This window comes from Rhipicephalus microplus, chromosome 1 (assembly GCF_043290135.1).
Source record: "Rhipicephalus microplus isolate Deutch F79 chromosome 1, USDA_Rmic, whole genome shotgun sequence".
NCBI classification, from domain to species: domain Eukaryota; kingdom Metazoa; phylum Arthropoda; class Arachnida; order Ixodida; family Ixodidae; genus Rhipicephalus; species Rhipicephalus microplus.
The window spans coordinates 230,117,698-230,129,696 of NC_134700.1; the positions used below are offsets into that span (position 1 = coordinate 230,117,698).

An 11,999-nucleotide genomic window follows, 5' to 3' on the forward strand; every position below is an offset into this window, starting at 1 on the left:
CTTCACGTGTTTGGGTATGTAAGACTATTTTCAGACACCTCTGTTTTAACAACATTTTTTTTCATTATTGACGTTCGGGGCATGCATTTATATTTCACCCATGCTTTAAAGAATCTTAAAGCGTCCTATTATGCGATACGTGTGCGTACATTCTCCTTACACGAACCGAGAAACCAATCATAAAAAATAGCTCTTAAGAAAACAAATAAACACATACCCCTACATCGCTCAAAAGAGGAAATGCGCGTTTCTGTCAGCGAAATTACCTGTATAAGCAAAAACTATAGTGACCACAGAAAACATCTTTGAGCTTGCTTGAAACATTGCACAGCATATGAAAAAAGTTTACATCTATCAAAAGTTGGCTATTGTCATTGCGTATATATCGTAGTTACGTTAAGCTTACGTAACGTTAAGGATAAGGTTAGCGCGAGAATGATGTATAGTACCATTGGCGCCACAAACATTGCACAACTGCATGTGTCGCGAGTCTCTAAGGACCCATGGTGCGATTTGTTCAAGCACTTCGTGTGTCATCGGTTCTGGCAGTCTGACAGTAAAAAGACAAACAATCATCATCTAGTCAAGTGCAGGACCTCAATTTTTCTCAAGAAACGGATCCCTAAAATTCGTTTCAGACTCGGCGCCACTCGCAGGACGTAGGCTGTTCATCAATACTGTCTGGTGTGTGTGACGCAGTAACGGTCGAAAATTGAATTTATCAGCAACATTTAGAATGGCTGCCCTTGGCCTACGGAGTTTTATTGACATTTCCAGTTCCGAGGCGAACTATCGACGTTTTGCGTCCGGAGGGCGACCGATCTTCTTTTCGGTATAATAGAAAGAAGCTCGCCAGTATATTGACAGTTATTGTTTAGTTTATAATTTTATTCCTTTTGTCTTTTTTATCCATCTTTCTGCGCGTGGGCTATCTACCAACGTCGTAAGTAAATAAAGATACACACGAAGGAGCAGCCGAGTGACCATACCCTGACTGGTGTCTGTAAATATATTCCTTGTGCGGCGTTACGTATTCAACTCGCGCTGGCAGCATTACATCACTTGTGCACTGTTGAACTTAACCACTTTTCAAAACAAAGCTAGGGCGTGTTAGTTCAAGAGGGGAGCTGCTTTAGCTGGGTAGTAAAAACTTTGACGTCGAAAGGCACAGGCGGGTATGTGCCACGGGAATCGGACAAGCCTCTCTACCGAGTACCGAGTACATCAGGTGTGAGCGCTCAAAGAAAACTGTGGGAGTGTAGAACGTGAAACACGTGAAAAAGAGACACAGAGAAGATAGAGGAATAGAAACGAGAAAGAGGAAAATAGGGAGGTATATTAGGAATGAAGACGTAAAAAGATAGGAGGGCAAGGAAAGACATGGATTGAAAGAAAAATAAAATAAAAAGACGCCAGAACGAATAAAAAAGAAAGAGCGAGACCAAACCATCATGATGATGATGATGATGATGTCTGGGGCTTTGTGTCCCAAATAAACGATACAAACAACATTGCTACATGCATGCAAATCGAGATTCTAGGGGGCGACGCGCGTGTGTGCCTGACGAGGAAGACGAAGAGTGGTCTCCGCTCGGTATCAGGTCTACCGCTCACGCCGCTGCTGCTGCTGGTTTGAAATATATTTCATCCCCCGCCTCGTCGATACGGCGTCTCTCTTCCGTAACAATATGATATAAGATACCGCGTGTAGTAGAAAACTCCTGTAATTTTGAACATCTAATCTGGTGTTCTTTAACGTGCACCGACATCGCCCAGTACGTGGGCGTCTATACCACATCACCTCCACTTAAATATCACCACCGCGGTCGGGATCAGACCTGCGACCTTCAAGACTGCAGCCGAGCATTGCAGCCACTGATCCGTCATAGAGGACGGAGCGAGAACGAAGGAAAAACAAAGATATAGGGAGGACAAGAGCCAGAGAGAGCAATAGGAAGAGACAGAAAGGTGTAAGAAAAAATAAGCACGAAAAAAAAAGATGGAAAAGACAGCGAGCAGGACAAAAAGTAACAAAAATAAATATACAAAAAACTGAAAAGAGAGAATGGGATAGAGAAAGAATGGAAACGGGAAACAACAGCTACAAAAAAAGAACAGCTACGATAGATGGAAAGGGGAGAAAGGAAAAAACAATAAAGGGAAACAAAATTTCGCCTATAGTTTCACTGTTCCTTAAGCCTTGGCGCCTGGTGCTAAGCTGCCGGAAGGTAATTTATATTTTATCGTAGTTCTTTTACAAAGGCAGTTGCTGTGCGCCAACGTCGCATTACCGATACTAGCCTACATTACACCCACCGCGCCACAGTTTTTATCTGTCCCTCTCCCACTACTCTTTCGCTCTTCTCTTCCTTTCCCTTGCCTTTCCCTTTTGTTCCCACTACGCCATTCCATGTGCCGACCTGTTGAGATGCCGTCGAAATGATAGACAGTTACGTGCGGCACTTTTCTTTTCTTTTTCTTATTAGAATCATTTAGAATAACTTAAGAGTGAGACCAAACCAATCGAGTCGCAAGGTGTTCCATTGCAAGTATATCCGGAAGGGGGCGCGTTCGACGTGTTAACAGGGTGCCTTGGTTCAAGGCCTTCGGCTTATATCATTCACAGGGGTGTATCAAACCGGTCGGATAATGTGAAAAGACCTATGTATTGGAGCAAGATAACAGAGTGTGAGGCCCGTTGGTCTAGGGGTATGATTCTCGCTTTGGGTGCGAGAGGTCCCGGGTTCAAATCCCGGACGGGCCCACTTTTTCTTTTCTCCCAGTGCATTTTATTGATTGATGAATTTGATTGATTTGTGGGGTTCAACGTCCCAAAACCACCATATGATTATGACAGACGCCGTAGTGGAAGACTCCGGTAATTTAGACCACCTGGAGTTCTTTAACGTGCACCAAAATCTCAGCACACCAACCTACAGCATTTTCGCTTCCAACGAAAATGTAGCCGCCGCAGCCAGGATTAGATCCCGCGACCTGCAGATGACTTAACCTATATGGCGTGTAGTAGTTTTCCAATACTGGATTGCTGGTACGGCCCTTTGAATAATGAGCTTACACATATAAATAGGGGCACAAACAGGATGCATGAACACACACACACGCAGTGCCATATGTCCGTGATTGCTAAAGTGATTTGCTTATGTCCCTGTGCTTGTATCTAACGATTCACGTATATAATGTCATCCTTTTTGTAAAGCACGCACCCCTGTTTTGTGGAAGCCTTTGGAGTGTGTTGGCATAGGAGTATCAAACCCGCTTTGGGCGCAGGAGGGCCCGGGTTAAAATTTCGTACAGGCCCTTGTCTCCTTTACGTTTAGGAATGGTGTCTTGTCAGCACACCCAGTGGGGGCGTGTTTTTTAATTTTTGTTCATTTGTTGGTTCTTGGTTTGTTATCTGCGCATGCGTTGTACGACTTGGGAGGGAGGTTGTTTTGAAATAAACGTCAGTTGTTAGCGCCACATCCCTGCTTTCCGTCTCCGTTTCTACTGCCCCGCTTTTTCTAATTTCAACGTTTTGTGGTGTTTGTAGTTTACTGTTATATTTATTTATTTATTTGTTTATTTACTTATTTCTTTATTTATTTTACGCGAGGTGACCTTCGTCAGTCACCTTGCGTGAAACGCATCGGGTTCGTGTATACGTGTACTGACAAGATGAACTCCCTGAAAGAAAATGAAACAAGGGACTGTCAGGGACTTGAATGTAGGACCTGCCACACCCAAAGCGAGAATCGTATTTCGAAATCAACATGGCTGTGTTCCGTGCGTGCCCCGAAAGATGACCGCCAAATTAAGAACTGTATATAGCTTTCAGAAGCTAAGGATGTGCTGGTATGTTTAAAGTGCAGCGCGCTATTGAAATCAAAAGTTTACACATTTAAAGCAATACGTGATTCACGTTACGCCCCTCCAGGCGTGTTTCGTAGGTGTTTTACTTAAGCGCTTTTTTTAGGTTGACGTAACTTGCACAATTTTTTTTTTGTTAACCTCCGCGCTTTTGTGCATTTTCACTGCTTTTTTTTACGGAGGTTCTGTTTTATGCGAGAAAACAAAATAGCAGTGAGCTTGCGATTTCGTAAGATTACCTGCCGAAGCCGCATAGCTTCATCAGCATACTTGCACGCAAATGTTGCGATTCTCAAGTAGTTGAGTCTATAAACTAGGACATCTTGTGTGTGCTGTAGTGCCCTAAATGTTTACTTCCCTACTGCTTAGAGTGGGTGCCGCTATGTTTTCAAATGTTCTGTGCGCAGTCCATTTAACCTTTAGAGGGAGATTCCTTGGCTACGAAAATGTAAAACATCCAAAAAAGAAGGAAAAGGTGACACTTGAAACTTTAAACACACGCCGAAACAACAGGTAGGTGATACCAGCGCCAAATGAGTATCAACCTCCAAGTATTCAAATGAGATTTCAGAACATAAATGGCTCTAGTACGCATTTCAAATTTCCTATGTCAGCCACACGTGGTGACAAACCTCATGTTTTTGTTTGCTTTTTTGATGTGCTACCGATAGATAATTTCCTATCCTTTTTAAATAGGGACCTGAAATAAAGCCGATTGTCATCCCTTAGTTTCCTTTCAAACTCATGAAATTCGTCCGAGTGCTGTCAAGCAGTCATAGGTGTGCACCAAGCTCACTTAATTCATTTTCCCCGAAAACAACGTGGTTGAGAGTTTGAAAGTGGTGCATTACTGAGGCATCTTGCAATTATTCTCCGGGGAGAGCAAAATAGAAATTCGCCAAGCTCACCAGAAAGAAGAGCCTTAGTTTGGATACCGACGACTCCAGTTGGGAGAAAGTGCTGGCCACGTAAAAGATTCCGTGTCCTCCGCAATTTGCCATGTGCTGAAAATGGCGAATGGCTTCAGCGAATCCTCGAGATGCAATCATGCGGGGCTGGTCGACGTATTCAGGGGGAAACCCGGCGAGAAATGCTGTTTTATGGTAATATTTCCAAGTGGTGACGTAGTACTCAAGCGTTCCTTGCAAAAAAAATAATAAGAAGGAGTAATATTCTACACCAACAGTGCGTCACTATACACCAAATTTGGATATGGTAAAAAATTTTCTTCAGATTTTGTCCCACTTGTCGGCACTGAGCTTGTATGATTTCGGGGCTTCTGGCTGAATTTGGCCGGTGGCGGTATACTTTGACAAGAACATAACTTTATACAGACACTTCTGCATTTCTTCACAGCAAGACGTAGCCCCCGGTGTCATAAATAAAATATCGACATCCTGCTTAGCAGATCGACACCTTCCCCACTTTCCTGTTAATATGGAGGCGCCTATTTACATTAAATTCTAGGAAAACTTCCGAAGCTTCCTTCTTACACAAAGTTCATTCTGATAAACTAATCGTACGATCCAACATTTACAACTCCTAGTTAACAAACCATCTAGAAAAAATAAAAAGGTGGTTTCTTTACAAGATAACTAAACGCTACTGTCAAGATCGTGTTAACGTGAATTCTTGTCACTCCTCGCTGGCGCCTGCCGCAATTCACTGGACACTTCACACACTAAGGCTATTAGCACAATTTCTATTCAATCAGTTTAATAATGTGGACGTTGCCAGAAAGCCCCGCTGCGGTGGTCTAGAGCCTAAAGTACTCGGCTGCTGATCCGCCGGTCGCGGGCTTGAATCCCGGCTGCGGCTGCTGCGTTTCCGAGGGAGGCGGAAATGTAGGCTTATGTGCTCAGATTAGGGTGCTCGTTGAAATTTAGGGGTAGTTGAAATTTCCGAAGCCCTCCACTACGGCGTCTCTCATAATCTTATGGTGGTTTTGGGAAGTTAAACCCCACATATCTATCGAAAGCAAGTCGGCTGGAAAGACGGCTTTGAGTTCACACATGATTTAGGCATATAAAGCGCCTCCGCATGCCCAAATATTCCAGATTTTATGAGGCGTGCTGAGACGCTATCAAAAAATTCTGAAATTACATTAGGTAACCACCGCATATGTAACAAATGAAAGGAGTCACTGCGTAATAAAAGACAGCAATATAGCCGATTCGCTCTACATTTCCGACTCGTAAACAAGGTATACAGCCTTTTACGTAACAGCGTTGTTTTGAACAGTTCATGTTTTTAAAGGTGCTCTTATTTATGCATTTTACATACACCCGATGAACGAGAGCTGGAAATGTCCAAGCAAACTTTTTTCATTCGGCGCTTTTCAAAGTGTTCATTCTACGCAATATATTCATAGTTTGTTCTTCACTTACGCCATTTCGTCCACATATAGATATGACACAGACTTGCCATTATCTTTTAGTTGCGGAGTGCGGGCTTCCACTGCCGTTACAGCAAACAACAGTGTCCATATTCCGTTGGGGGACTTTATTTTCCACTTTCACTGTATTCCTTCTACGTTACTGCATAGCGCACCACCGAGCCATTATCGCTCTTCAGACAAATGCATGCATTAGGTGCGTGTTTACGCGCACCACTGCTTAGAAGGGAAAATCAGAATGCTACCCCCACTATATGGTGGCATGTCTGGGTGACAATAGTTTTACTGGGCTTCGGCACTTTTAGAGCGAAGGCTTTATATGAGAACGCGAAAATGTACCAGCGTGCGGCGTCGGCTTTTCTTGTCAGCACTGGCCCTAGTGGTGCACAAATTCATCACGTGATAACGTAACCACAAAGCGTCATCATGACATCCTAGTGACGTAACACGACGTCGTCACACCTTTCTTGTATTGGTGAACGGTGGGCAGCTCACGGAGGCAATGCAAAACTAGGTAAGCTGCCTCCGTCCCAAGAAGCAATGCGAAACCAGAGTAGGCGCCCACAGCTTTGGGGGGAGGGGGGAATCGCAGGAACAGCACATCGACTAGGGACTACAAAAAGATTGCTTTCACCTTCCAGCCGTCTTGGGTGTGTGCGCAAGGTACCCAGTGAGTTTTCTAGGCGACCATCGTGCGTATCTCTAGCCCTTTCAGACGCTTTGTACACAATTGTGTACAACACTTGTATTTGCTCGTTGTGCCAACTATGGGGTATAAAAATGCAAGATGTAATGAGGTTTAGATGAAATGAATCTCCTGCCTGAGAAACATGCCTGCATTTAACTTCTCTTTTCCCTGTACTGTTGCATATAATTGCTTTTCTGAAGGCATACCATGGTCGACGAGTCGTTCGATGTGGCACTTAGCCACATCGATCGATATATATATATATATATATATATATATATATATATATATATATATATATATATATATATATATGTTTTATCAGCAAAACCAGAAACCAATTTGCACTATATTTTTACTCTTAGATTTGAATCTATATATGCAAGAACCAAACATGAGTGTCTTCAGGATAAGTGGATATTTATTTAGGCTTAATTTTGATTATCTGCTATAAAGCGCACAATTTATTCTACTATAAAATTATTGTTGTTGCAATAGAATATTGAGGGTCTTGAAATAATGCTGTGACAATATGACACATTGACAGACAGTTCTTCATAGGTGACGTCTGAAAGGGCTAGAATGCTTTTATATACCTCCAATCACAGCGTGTTCGCGATATGTCGAGGTGGTAAGTGAATAAAGTCAGGACCACAGAATGAGTGTGCGTATACATAGTTCCTAATATACTGAAAAGATAGAGAACCATATCCATCGCAAGAGCTTGAACATAGACAATGTTGCTGTTACGTAACACGGTATGATCAACATTGACAAATATTAGCGAACTACAACCAACTACTAGTCAACACAAGCCATATTTCAACCATAACAAGTGTACTTTAGGCAGAGCTGGTAAGCTAGTGTATGTGTAATCACGGCAGGTACCTAAGAAAGGCTTCAGGATTCTACTTCGATAATATCTGTCTAAAATTTGGTCATAGATTAGAGTCGGTATCGTGGATATCACGAAGCCCCCCACACAAAAAAATGAGTAGTTTAAAAAGCTCAGCCGCACATCAAAGATCTATGCATACCATGGGTTCTGTGTTCTCGTATGATGATCATGTTTCAAGTACGTAACACTGTAACCTCAGCACATATGATACCACTGCTTTTTTTCGCAATAATACCTACACGATTGACTTAAGTATATGTGGGGTTTAACATCCTAAAACCAACATATGATTATGAGAGAGGCCGTAGTGGAGGGCTCCGGCAATTTCGACCACCTAATGTTCTTTAACATGCACCCAAATCGAAGCACACGGGCCTACAGAATTCCCGCCTCCATCGGAAACGCAGGCGCCGCAGCCGGGATTCGATTCCACGACCTGCGGGTCAGCAGCCAAGTGCCTTAGCCCCTAGACCGCCACGGCGGGGCTATTACCTACATGAAGTATCTGCATTTTCGTGGGTCAGTTCCTCACGCACCGAGAGTTGTTATTTTGTTATTTCTTCCTCTTAATTTCTTCGCCCGTGATACCACTATCACCCGCCCCCCCCCCCCTATTTGAGAAGTGTCAATAATGCCCACTATGGTTTTATTTTCCTGCTTTATAGAGAGTAGAAAATACTGCAATTCTTTGTTTTTTCATGGGTGCTTTTATTTTTCAGCGCATGTAACTGGGCTGACAAATACATAGGTTCTGCATAGTTTCTGCATGTTTACGCAGCTTCCTTTTCACTGATACAAGAAGTTATCCACGAATATGAACATGGCCGCTTCACTATAGACACTGCCATGTGCGATAGACGGTGCGATCATAGGTCGGCGAACTCACTAATGAGTCGACTGACTCAGACTCACTGAGACACATATCAAGCCGTGAGTCTTAGTGATCCTGGTGAGTAATATTTTGGTGAGTGTGAGTCCAAATGAGTCAAGCTCAGGAACAGTTTGGTGATTCTGAGTGAGTTAAACATGCAAGCTACATTGCGTGAGCGAGTCTGAGTGAGTTCAACTGTTTGCCAAACGCATGGTCCTATCTACTCATCTTAAGCTTTACTAGAAGCCTTTCCTAGATTCGCGCTTATACTCACGTCTACTCACACGTAATCCAAAGTGGCATTCTTCAATGCACGTTTCAGATATCATTGATCGGAGCCATGAATTACGTAGCGGGTTGCTTCGAACTCCCCTTACCCCCCTGCAATCATTCTAGGGAAGTTCTTGATAAATATATCCTATGTTGTCATTTCGTTCCAGAAGAGTGTTCCTACTGGTTTGCAACCACTCATAACTTTACATCAAAGGTATTATACAGAAGGTACTATCGAAGATGCTATATCAAACAGCTCCAAGAAGAGCACCGATTACGTGAGAGATTGTTTTAAAGAGCATTCACATCAAGGTCGACCAAGCTCATTCTAGATTAACAGACTCATGAGTCCACTGATTCGGACTCACTCAAACTCAGATCAAGCCATGAGTCGTAGCCTAAGTGAGTCCTGGCGAATAATATTCTGGTGTGTTTAAGTCCAAGTGAGTCCAGTTGAAGAACATTTTTGTGCGTGAGAGCGATTCCAAAGCGGAAAATATATTTTATGAGTGAGTCTACTTTATGAGTGAGTTTAAATATATTTTATGAGTGAGTATGAGTGCCAGCCTGTGCGTGCTACACACAGTTTTCTGTAAGCAACACGGAAGCAATTCTGCCTTCCTCGTAAGACCTAGAGTTAAAAGTTGAATCGGTGTAGTTATTATGAGTCAGTGACTCAAGGCATATATGTGCATAAGTGCATAAATAAAATTCAATATTGTCCTGCGTGCACCCAACTTAAATTTTCATAGCTCTTCCACTGTGAAGATAAGGTATAGAATACACATAGTTGTTTAGGTCGTCACGTTGACTTTATAACCTTCAATTATGCAGCATCTTCGCATAAATTTGCTTAATGACGCATCTTCTTAGAGGCAATGATAAAAGTTAATCAAAAAAGATGCAAACACCTCATTCCTGCAAGCTGAAGCCCTCCGGTGTGTTTCTCCTTGCAAGACCAAAGAGGCACCGTCACGCCGTTTCTCTGTCGACGTGCTCGGTCATTGCATAATGCATTAGGAACACAATTTGAACCATCTAATGTTAACAGGAAGTCATGCTTTTTTTTCATGAGCAAGAGGAACAATGTTGTACCAACCCTTTCCTTGTTCCTCTCCGGAACGCCTTGTTGTGGTGTTGTTGCCTTGAAAACGAGCACAAGAGGTCAAGAAGTAGATTCCAATTAAGTATCACCATAAGACCTCCAAACGAGAAAGGAAATTACTGATATATATACACCTTCAACACAAAGCAAATAACTAGTAACAAAAACTACTTAACCAACAGCTAATACCAGCGTAACAAAAAAAAATTACCAACTTTGCTTTCTTCATGGCATCCAGTAATATCACACAAGCTTTTAAGCCATCAGAGTTGTGTTTTTCTTTTCGCCCATTATTTGCGCATTGCATGTGGAAAGCATTCACATTGTCATTTTATTGGCCATGCAATGCCGTGGAAAAACAAATAACAACACTCATCATTTTGATAAGTGTGAGTAGGTGATGCATTGATTCAAGTACCACATTCTGACAAAAATTAATTTGATTGACGAAAATGGGCAGGAAAAATTGGTGCTAGTTTCTCTGTTCATTTTTTGAAGCTGTACAATATTGTGTACTGTAATTTTCTACTAAGTTCAAGATGATTCAAGTACGGTGATTAAAAATTACAGAATAACAATGTAATACTCACCTTCACTGTAATAAATGGACATAAACATGACAAAATCACACAGCCCATCCACTGGAAACGTGACGTGCCCTTTCAAAGTGTCGTTCTAGACGCAAATAATTGGGTTCCTACCTAGAAGAGCAAAACATATTTTTCTTTAAAAAAACTGACCCGTAAGTTCTTATTTATCCATATTCTCTTATACTTCATAATTTTTAATTCACGATTCAGCTCAGATAACGCAGTACTGACAGGAATGTCAACCGATGATCAGTTAACTAATGTGCTTTATTCCTGAGCGCAATTTGTTAGTCTTTAAATGCAATTAGTAGGATCCAAGTATTGAACATACAATGGTTTTAGTGGAAAAGATTGCAATTGGTGCATCAATTTATTAACAAATGACAACATGTACAAAGAATGGTGAACTTAAAATCAAACACAAGCGCTAACAAAAAGAAATGTTCAGAATAAAACAAGTGAATATCAACTAGATACTCTGTTAACACCAAGAAATAATTTCGCAATACACCCAAAAAAAATTTCTAATAATACTATTTGCCATTGTACCTTTAGTAATTGTAAAGAAATGCGCTTATTATATTAAACATACAATACTTCTAATTGAACCCTCTTTGTAAGTCTCCAGGTTTCTGCTCCGTATCTAAGTACCGGCAAGATACAGCTGTTATATACCTTCCTCTTGAAGGATAGTGGCAATCTACCAGTCATAATTTAGAGTGCTTGCCAAATGTGCACCACCCCATTCTTATTCTTCTAGTTACTTAAATCTCGTGGTTGGGCTCCTCAGTTATTACCTGCCATAAGTAGACATAGTCTTTTACAACTTGAAGTGCACTATTACCTATCTCGAAGCGCTGCTCTTTTTCGAGGTTGTTGTACATTACTTTCGTTTTCTGCAGATTCATTTTAGGACCCACCTTTCTGCTCTCCTTGTCTAACTCCGTAATCATGAGCTGCAATTCGTCCCCTGAGTTACTCAGCAATGCAATGTCATCGGCGCAGCTACGGAGCAGAAACCTGGAGACTTACAAAGAGGGTTCAGCTTAAATTGAGGACGACGCAGAGAGCAATGGAGAGAAAAATGGTACGTGTAATCTTAAGAGAAAGAAGAGAGCAGAGTGGATTAGGGAACAAATGGGGGTTAAGGATATCATAGCTGAAATCAAGAAGAAGAAATGGACATGGGTCAGGCATGTAGCGCGTAGACAGGACAACCGCTAGTCGTTAAGGGTAACTGACTGGATTCCCAGAGAAGGCAAGTGGGTTAGGGGGAGACAGAAGGTTAGGTGGGCAGATGAGATTAAGAAGT

General features: G+C 42.0%; 1 non-coding gene across 1 annotated transcript; it reads left to right on the top strand.

The window, feature by feature from the left end:
* The first annotated feature begins 2,692 nt into the window (after nucleotides 1–2,692).
* Nucleotides 2,693–2,764, top strand: TRNAP-UGG (transfer RNA proline (anticodon UGG)). The gene has a single exon. It is a non-coding gene; the product is annotated as a tRNA-Pro (tRNA).
* Nucleotides 2,765–11,999: the final 9,235 nt, after the last annotated feature.